Source organism: Zea mays, chromosome 7 (assembly GCF_902167145.1).
Source record: "Zea mays cultivar B73 chromosome 7, Zm-B73-REFERENCE-NAM-5.0, whole genome shotgun sequence".
NCBI lineage: Eukaryota > Viridiplantae > Streptophyta > Magnoliopsida > Poales > Poaceae > Zea > Zea mays.
Window position 1 is genome coordinate 53,787,579 of NC_050102.1, and position 7,949 is coordinate 53,795,527.

Consider the following 7,949-nt stretch of genomic DNA (forward strand, 5'->3'; position numbering starts at 1 on the left):
GTTCCTGATTCATGCTGCTTGCTACTTGTTCACGCTGCAACATAGTGTTTCGGGTAACCATATGGGTAAACTGCTGGACACAGTCTAAGAATAAACTTTATGAGATGGCTCTCGTCTCTCCCGCCCTCGCCCCTTCGGCTCCCGACGCCCATTCCCCTCCCCAGCACCAGCATGCGCCGGTTCCCATTCCAGGGCCGGCGGCCAACTCCCAGGCTGCTGTCGCCGCAGCTCCCTCTAGCCCTGGCGCGTCGGCTTCCATCCCCCCTTGTCTCCTCTAGTGTCCCATGCAACCAAGGGGCGCTCCAAGTATGTTCGGTGGGGTGACCTCAGTCCGGCTTCTTCGGATGGCGCGACATCGCTCGACTCCCGGCCTTCCTTCAAGGACGTGCTGATGAGAACAGCGAATCCTTCGCCGCCCGGCAGTGTGGCAGCCCAAGGGTCAGCCCCGGCAACTGGAAAGCCCTCGGCACTGGGGAAGGTGAACCGTCAGCCGCACCCCCTGTCTACAAAACGGCGGAGCTTCAGGCAGGCCACCAACCCTACACCGGCAATCCGCCCAGCTCTAGGATTCACTGATCAAGGATGGACGATGGTGGAATCCAAGAAAGGTAGAAGTCACCGGTTGAAGGCTTCGTGGCTCCTAGGCCGGGTCCCGGCTGATCTTGTTGGGCGTTGCTTCAACTGCTTGGGTTACGATCACCGGGCTGCAGGCTGTGGCAGTGAGCCTCGGTGCTTCATCTGTTCTGCGCTTGGCCACAAGTCCTCCTCCTGCCCCAAAGCTCCGGTGTGAAGGCGGCTCGGGCGTCCTAGACCAGTGAAGTCGGTCTGGGAGCGGATTTCACCGGCGGTTGAGGGAAGGGTCCAACGACCGGTAGGCCTTCGTTCGGTTTGGCAGCGTATCGCTCCACCAGAAGCCGTTCCGATCGTCCCTTCTGTCCCGGTGGGCAACATGCTCGGCGTCTCGGCTACACAGGGTAATGGCGGCCCTGCCAGCTCCAGGCACAAACGGTGGAGGAAGAAGAAACGTAAGGAGCATGAAGATGAGCCGGCTTTGGAGATTTTGGCTCCACCTCCTCCCGAGCAGATGCTTTCGGCGAGTGATGAGACTGCTTGTGTTATTGATTGGTCAATTCAGATGTCTATTGCGGAATATAATCTCAAGACAGCTACGGTTATCACAGTGGTTAGCTCTAGAGACATCAGCGCAGATGAGATCGTGTTGGTCTTAGCTCCACGCCTGGAAATGGAGGAGGGAGGATTGGTTCTCTATCAGTTCTCCCAGTCCAGCTTCTTGGCTGTTTACCCAACCAAGTGCAACTCGACACGCTGGTGGATCGCTTCCATATCATCAAAGAAGAAAACTTCATGCTCTCCTATAGGCGTTGGACGAGGTTCGGGGGTGTTGTTGGTAATTCCTTGAAGCATCTCGTGGAACTTGAGCTCAGAGGTCTGCCGGTGCACGCGTGGGAGACTTCGGTGGTGCAGCATTTGATCAACCCCCATGCGTGCATATCCCAGGTTCTGCCCGACACGCTAGAAATCAGGAGTCTAGAAGTCTTTTGATGCCTTGCTTGGTGTTGTGATCCTGAACGTATCCCATCTAAGAAAGACCTCTGGATCACTGAACCAGACCATGCTTCTGCTGCTGAAGGGAAGAAGGCTCTGGTGTACCCGGTGAAAATTCGTTGGGTCCCTGCTGATTTGAGTCTCATACCTGGCGCTCCACAGCCGCCAGTTGGTGGTGGTGATCAGGACAAACCTGATACCCCCCTTCATGGAGAAGATGTGGTGACAACCCTCCACCTACTCAACATGCTACAATCTTTGAAGATCCTAGCAAAAAGATCCACACTCATCGACGGCCGGTGCATGACAGATTGGGACCTTTGAGGCGCTCAGATTCCCCCAGGGAATTGAGCCAGCCTTGGGTTCTGGTTGATACAGAGGCCTGGAGCAGCCAGTCATGTGACCTGCTTGATGCAGTGGTGTGCAGCATAGTAGGGAATCCTCCGGCTCCTGTGCCGGACGGGGTTCACTGTCTGGCGGCTGGGGATATGCTGCTGCGGAGCGAGGGGGGCTGCGATGAAGTAATTCCCATGACCCCGTTGGCTGCTTCCAGCACTTGCCCTTCCTTTGGAGGGAGACGCAGGCTGTTGATGAAGACCGCTACAAAACAAGCAAAGTTCAGGAATCCGCCCATCGCGTTCTTCAGACGGCGGCGGCACGCCCCGAAGACCCCTGAGGGTGCCGCACCTCCCCCTTGCTCTTCTGGTGACCGGGGTGCAGGGAGCAGCCTGGGCGCCTTGCCTCCTGCCCCAACTGCTGGGGTGGCTGTGTCACCCCTTCCACATGGGCCGCCCCCACATGAGGTGTCCCAAGGGTCGCTAGGACAGCAGAATTTTCTTCGTCGAGTTTCTAAAGCTGTTGGCGCCGTTCTTCCACTTCCGAAGACAGTGACTGGAGGCCGACAACGAAGGCAACCCAATCCCCCTCCGGACATGATTCGCCAGAGTCGGCGCGTTGCGGGGTTGGGAGTGGAGCAAGTTCAGCATATTCCCAAAGCTAGAAGGACAATCATGAAGTCCATCCTTGCGGAGTCGAATAGTGAACATCTCAGCCAACAAAATCTGGATGCATATGCGAAGCTCTTCAAATCACCCTTGTCTCGTGCCCAAGTGGAGGCTCTCGCTGCTCTCTTTGGATGGGTGATGCCAGATGACGAAGGTGAGGCTGTTCCCCCTGGGACAGCCACTCTTGTCTGCTGATTGCAGCCCGCGGTCGCCTTTTATTACAACTGTTTTCCTATAGATCCTTCCCTAGTCTTGTTCTAGAATGTCCATGGTCTCAACTCCGCCGCAAGACAAGATGTTGTAAGGAGTTTGGTTGATTCATTTAGAGCCGATGTTGTCTGTTTACAAGAAACAAAGTTGGTTAATTGTGATCGTCGCACAGTTTTGTCAATGTTGGGCGCTGATTTTGACAATAATTTTGTTTGCCTCCCCTCGGTTGGGGCTAGTGGTGGGGTGCTGATCACTTGGAGAGCAAAATTGGGGAGAATCGTTGCCTCTCGAGTGGACTCCTTCAGTGTTTCAGTAAAATTCAACCCTGCTGATGGCGAGGCTTGGTGGCTTACCTACGTGTATGGACCTCAAGGACATGACAGAAAAATTGCCTTTATAAATGAGCTGAGAGAGATCAGAGTTGCTTGTGCCGGGCCTTGGCTCCTAGGGGGTGATTTTAATCTCATTTTCAGAGATGAAGACAAAAACAACCTTAATATCAATCGAGCCATGATGGGGAGGTTCAGAAGGTGCATCAACGATTTAAGCATCAAAGATATTGACCTTTTAGGTCGGAAATATACGTGGTCTGGCGCTAATAATGTGCAAGTCAGGCTGGACCGGGTTTTCTGCTCTTCGGATTGGGAGGAAAAATTCCCCAATTATCTGCTGCAAAGCTCAGCTTCAGAGGATTCAGACCATTGCCCTCTCCTGTTGGGATTGAAGGACAACCACACAGGGAAATGAAGATTTCATTTTGAATCCTTTTGGCCCTGGTTTGATGGCTTTCTAGAAGCGGTAACTAATGCCTGGGGTTCTGTTCAGCAGTCCTCTTGTCCCCTCAAGACCCTTTCCCTAAAATTCAAGGCGACGACAAAAGGATTGCAAAGCTGGAGTGACAGAAAGGTTGGGAACTTCAAACTGCAACTTGAGCTTGCCCGAGAAATTTTGCTACTGCTTGAAGTGGCAAAAAAGAGCATAATTCTTAATGTTTTGGAGACATGGCTGCTTGGGCACTTGAAGAAATGCTCTCTGGCTCTTGCCTCCTTAATCCGCTCGATGGCTAGGACTAGATCAAGAATTGCCTGGCTCAAAGATGGTGATGCTAATACAAAGCTCTTCTACTCTTGGTCTCGTTATCGGAAAAGGAAAAATTTCATAGCCAGAATTCATGACGGGGAGCAGCTAGTGACCAGTCATAGTGATAAGGCTGAGGTGCTTCGGTCCTTTTATTCTGATTTAATTGGTACAGGGCAGCAAAGGTCCAGAACTGTCAACCTTGACACCTTAGGACTGCAGCACATTGACCTTCAGGGACTTGAACAACCATTCTCAGAGGAGGAGGTGTGGAATACCATCAAACAGCTCCTCCGGACAAAGCCCTGGGGCCTGATGGGTTCACAGGCTGTTTCTATAAGGCTTGCTGGTCAATCATTAAAAAAGACATTATGGCTGCTATCTTGACTGTTTGGAACAAGGATTTTCAGAATTTCATATACCTCAACATAGCCTTCATCACTCTGTTACCTAAGAAAGAGGATGCCATCCTTGCCAAGGACTTTCAGCCTATTAGCTTGATCCATAGATTCGCAAAGTTAATCACGAAGGTCATGGCAAACAGACTTAGTGGTTATATGGACAAGTTGATTTCTAAGAACTAAAGTGCGTTTATCAAGGGCAGATTCATCTAAGACAACTTCATGTTAGTTCAGCAGACTGCAAGATTGTTGCACGCTCAAAAACAGCCCAGAATTCTTCTCAAGCTGGACATTTCCAAGGCCTTTGATTCGGTGTCTTGGTCCTTCCTTCTTGAAGTGTTGGAAAAAGTTGGATTCGGCCCCATATGGAGATATGTGATTAGTGGGCTGCTTATGACCTCTTCTACCCAAATTATGCTTAATGGAGTACCTGGGGAATACATCCAACACAAGACGGGCCTGCGGCAGGGGGACTCACTATCCCCTCTTCTTTTCATCATCGTTATGGATGTTCTCAATGGCCTAATTGTTAAATCTGCTGATGAGGGCATGCTCCAACCCCTTTCAACACGCTCCATTCAGCATAGAATATCGCTCTATGCTGATGATGTGGTGATATTCTTGAGACCGGCTGCTAGTGATCTGTACTTGGTAACCAAGATATTGGAGTTGTTTGGGGACGCCTCGGGGCTAAAAACCAATGTTCAGAAAAGCAGTATGGCCCCCATTCACTGCTCTCCGGTTGACATGGAAATGGTCACCCAGATTTTTCCTTGCAAAGTTGAAACGTTCCCTCTTAAATATCTCGGGCTACCTCTTTCTCTCAGGAAGTTAAGCAAGGAGCAGCTGCAGCCACATATCAATAGGCTTGCGGACCTCTTACCTAATTGGAGGGTCAACTTGATGACTCGAGTTGGCAGAGCTATCCAAGTGCAGCATGTACTCACAGCAACAGTTATATATCACGCCATGACTTTGGATTTACCTAAGTGGGATATCAAAGCCATTGACAAGATTAGACGTGGCTTTATTTGGAAAGGTCGAAAGGATGTGCTCGGTGGCCACTGCTTAGTTGCTTGGGGCAAAGTGACACGCCCAAAGGAGCTTGGTGGGCTTGGCATCTTAGATTTGCAAAGGCTGAATTGGGCCCTTCGAGTTAGATGGTTGTGGTTGGAAAAAATAGACCCCTCGATGTCTTGGGCTGATTTACCTCTCTAGAGTTCCAGCACTCTGAAATCTATTCTCTCTATAGCTTTATCTACAGAAGTTGGTGATGGTCGTAACACCTTGTTTTGGAGGGACAGATGGTTGATGGGGCTGAGTGTTGAGGACCTAACTCCTCATATTTTCGCCCTCGTCCGAGCCAGGATTGCCAATAGGAGAACGTTGGCAGAAGGTATCGTGGAGATGGCTTGGATTCGGGACCTGAGAGGCACCATCACTTGGGCTGTCCTCTCTGATTTTTTAAATCTTAGTGAAGTCATTGCAGATTTCTCCCTTAGTGATGGTGTGCCAGACAAGCATATCTGAAATTCTCCCTGATAGGTCAATACTCTGCAAAGTCGGCTTATGATATGCTATTTCTACGTTCCACTTCTTTTGGAGCATTTGAGCGTGTTTGGGAGTCTTGGGCACCTTCAAAGTGCAGATTCTTCCTTTGGCTTGTCATGCACAACTGATGCTGGACCGTGGACCGTCTTGCTAAAAGAGGACTTCCCCATCCCAGTGTGTGTCCCCTTTGTGACCAAGAAGAGGAAACAATACAACATCTTCTCATCTCTTGCGTCTTTACAAGACAGTTCTGGTACTTCTTGTTGAGCAGGTCTGGGTTGCCTAATCTTTCATCGGACAACGCTATTTGTAGCCTGGATGACTAGTGGAGCAGGGTTGTGGAGAAGATTCCCCGTGATCTCCAATCAGACTTCAATTCTATAGTTATTCTTGGCGCTTGGAGCCTTTGGCGTCATCGCAACGACTGTGTGTTCAATGGGAGGTCGCCGAGCCTTGCGAGTACTCTCACCCTCGCTGGCGATGAGCTCAGGATGTGGTGTAGTGCCTGGGCAAAAGGGTTGAACCTGCTTTCAACTCTTGCGTTTATGCTTGACCCAGGGGGATAGTCCTGTGTCTTGTCTTGTGTATTGTCCAGAGTGGTTGAGTGTGGTGGTTGTGTTGCGTCTGTTGGTATGTTGTGTCTTGTTATGTCATGTGTGTGGCGTGTGCGTGTGATGTACCTTCTTCTATCTATCTATTAATGGAATGATACGCAGATCTCCTGCGTGTTCGAGAAAAAAATAAACTTTATGACATGTAAAAGAAAATACCATTGCTGTATCGCTACGAAAGAAAATCATGTTCATGAATTCAGTACATTTAATTGTATGAATACCTTGTTTGTTTGCATTTTGCTGCATCTGACTTTGACCTTTGTACCATCGTTTTCGTCCTCTAGTATTTGGCTTCTGACCTTGGTGCTCAGTCTAGATGTATAACCAACAGGCTATAAGCTAAAATGCATATAATGCAATTTTGGGATGCAAATAGTCATAATCTATCTATTAGAATAAATTCTGGTACGAAATAATGCAAATCGGCTATTCAGTCTCAAGCTCCTAGGAAATAATGCAAATCGACTATTCAGTCTCAAGCTCCCAGCATATGAATAGTTCAAGAAGAAAGGTCCAAACTATCAGCAAAAAAGTGAAAACAGCAAGTGATGCACACTAAACACAGAAACAGAAAAGGCAGTTAGGGCAGTAACCTAATATGACCAGAACAAATAATCGAATAAGAAGTTAATTATTCTAGGCATACAAACCAAATCTATTATTATTAGATAGGAGATGAGAAACTCACAGCCTTCTCAGCAGCCTCCACTACTTCATATTCAATAAGTACATGAGCCTGTGAAAATCTGCTTCATTAACTTGTTTGACAAATAATATAACTAACACAATCTAATGCTCCATTTGGATGTCAATACAACTACGAATGAACAGAAAGCATACTTGCCCACTGTTGCGATTTTTTCCTGAATACTCTCCATGGAGAAATCTGGAGGTAGATTTTCGACCAAAACAGTGCTTTTCTGCAAATACAATGTATTCTCTTTAAGTTGTTGCAATTCAGATATCCTAGGTATAATGCAGTCCAATAAGGATGGAATCAGTTATTTACCTTTGAATCTTTCAATTCTTTGTGTGGCAATGGATGTAACCTCCTAACCCGTTTCCCATTTGAACTTACCACCTAAAATAGAAGGTGCAGACAATTATGTCCCAAAATTTAAAACATGACATGGCAATTGAGTGTGCATTACTAACAAACGGTAAGTAATCCAAAGTGTCCGCACAGATTGAAATTGCAAAATACTACCAGCTTTGATGATGTCCTGAGTGCAGCTTCAATTACTGAGAGGTCTTGAACGAGTTTCTTCATTCTCCTAAATGATGTGATGATCTCAATAGGAATTATTATTAAAAACAACCATTAGAAGAGCGCTCACACAAATCCAGTGGCAGCAAATTGGCCTTCTTTTTTAGGACTACTCCACTGCTGCTTGTTTCTTGTGATGCCAGCACTTTAGGCTAGGATAGATGTTTATCATGCTTTCCTATATCTTGGTGTACATGTCATTTTGTGATCTTCTTGGAATCCACATTTTGTGTTTATCATGCTTTCCTATATCTTCGTG

At 48.0% G+C, this 7,949-nt stretch overlaps 1 long non-coding RNA gene across 1 annotated transcript; it reads right to left on the reverse strand.

Moving 5' to 3' along the window:
* Positions 1-7,263: 7,263 nt before the first annotated feature.
* LOC103632377 (uncharacterized) lies at positions 7,264-7,727 on the reverse strand. Its single transcript, XR_555863.2, has 3 exons — positions 7,631-7,727; positions 7,433-7,504; positions 7,264-7,343 (listed from the first exon to the last, which is right to left on the reverse strand). It is a non-coding gene; the product is annotated as an uncharacterized lncRNA (long non-coding RNA).
* Between the last annotated feature and the right edge of the window lie 222 nt (positions 7,728-7,949).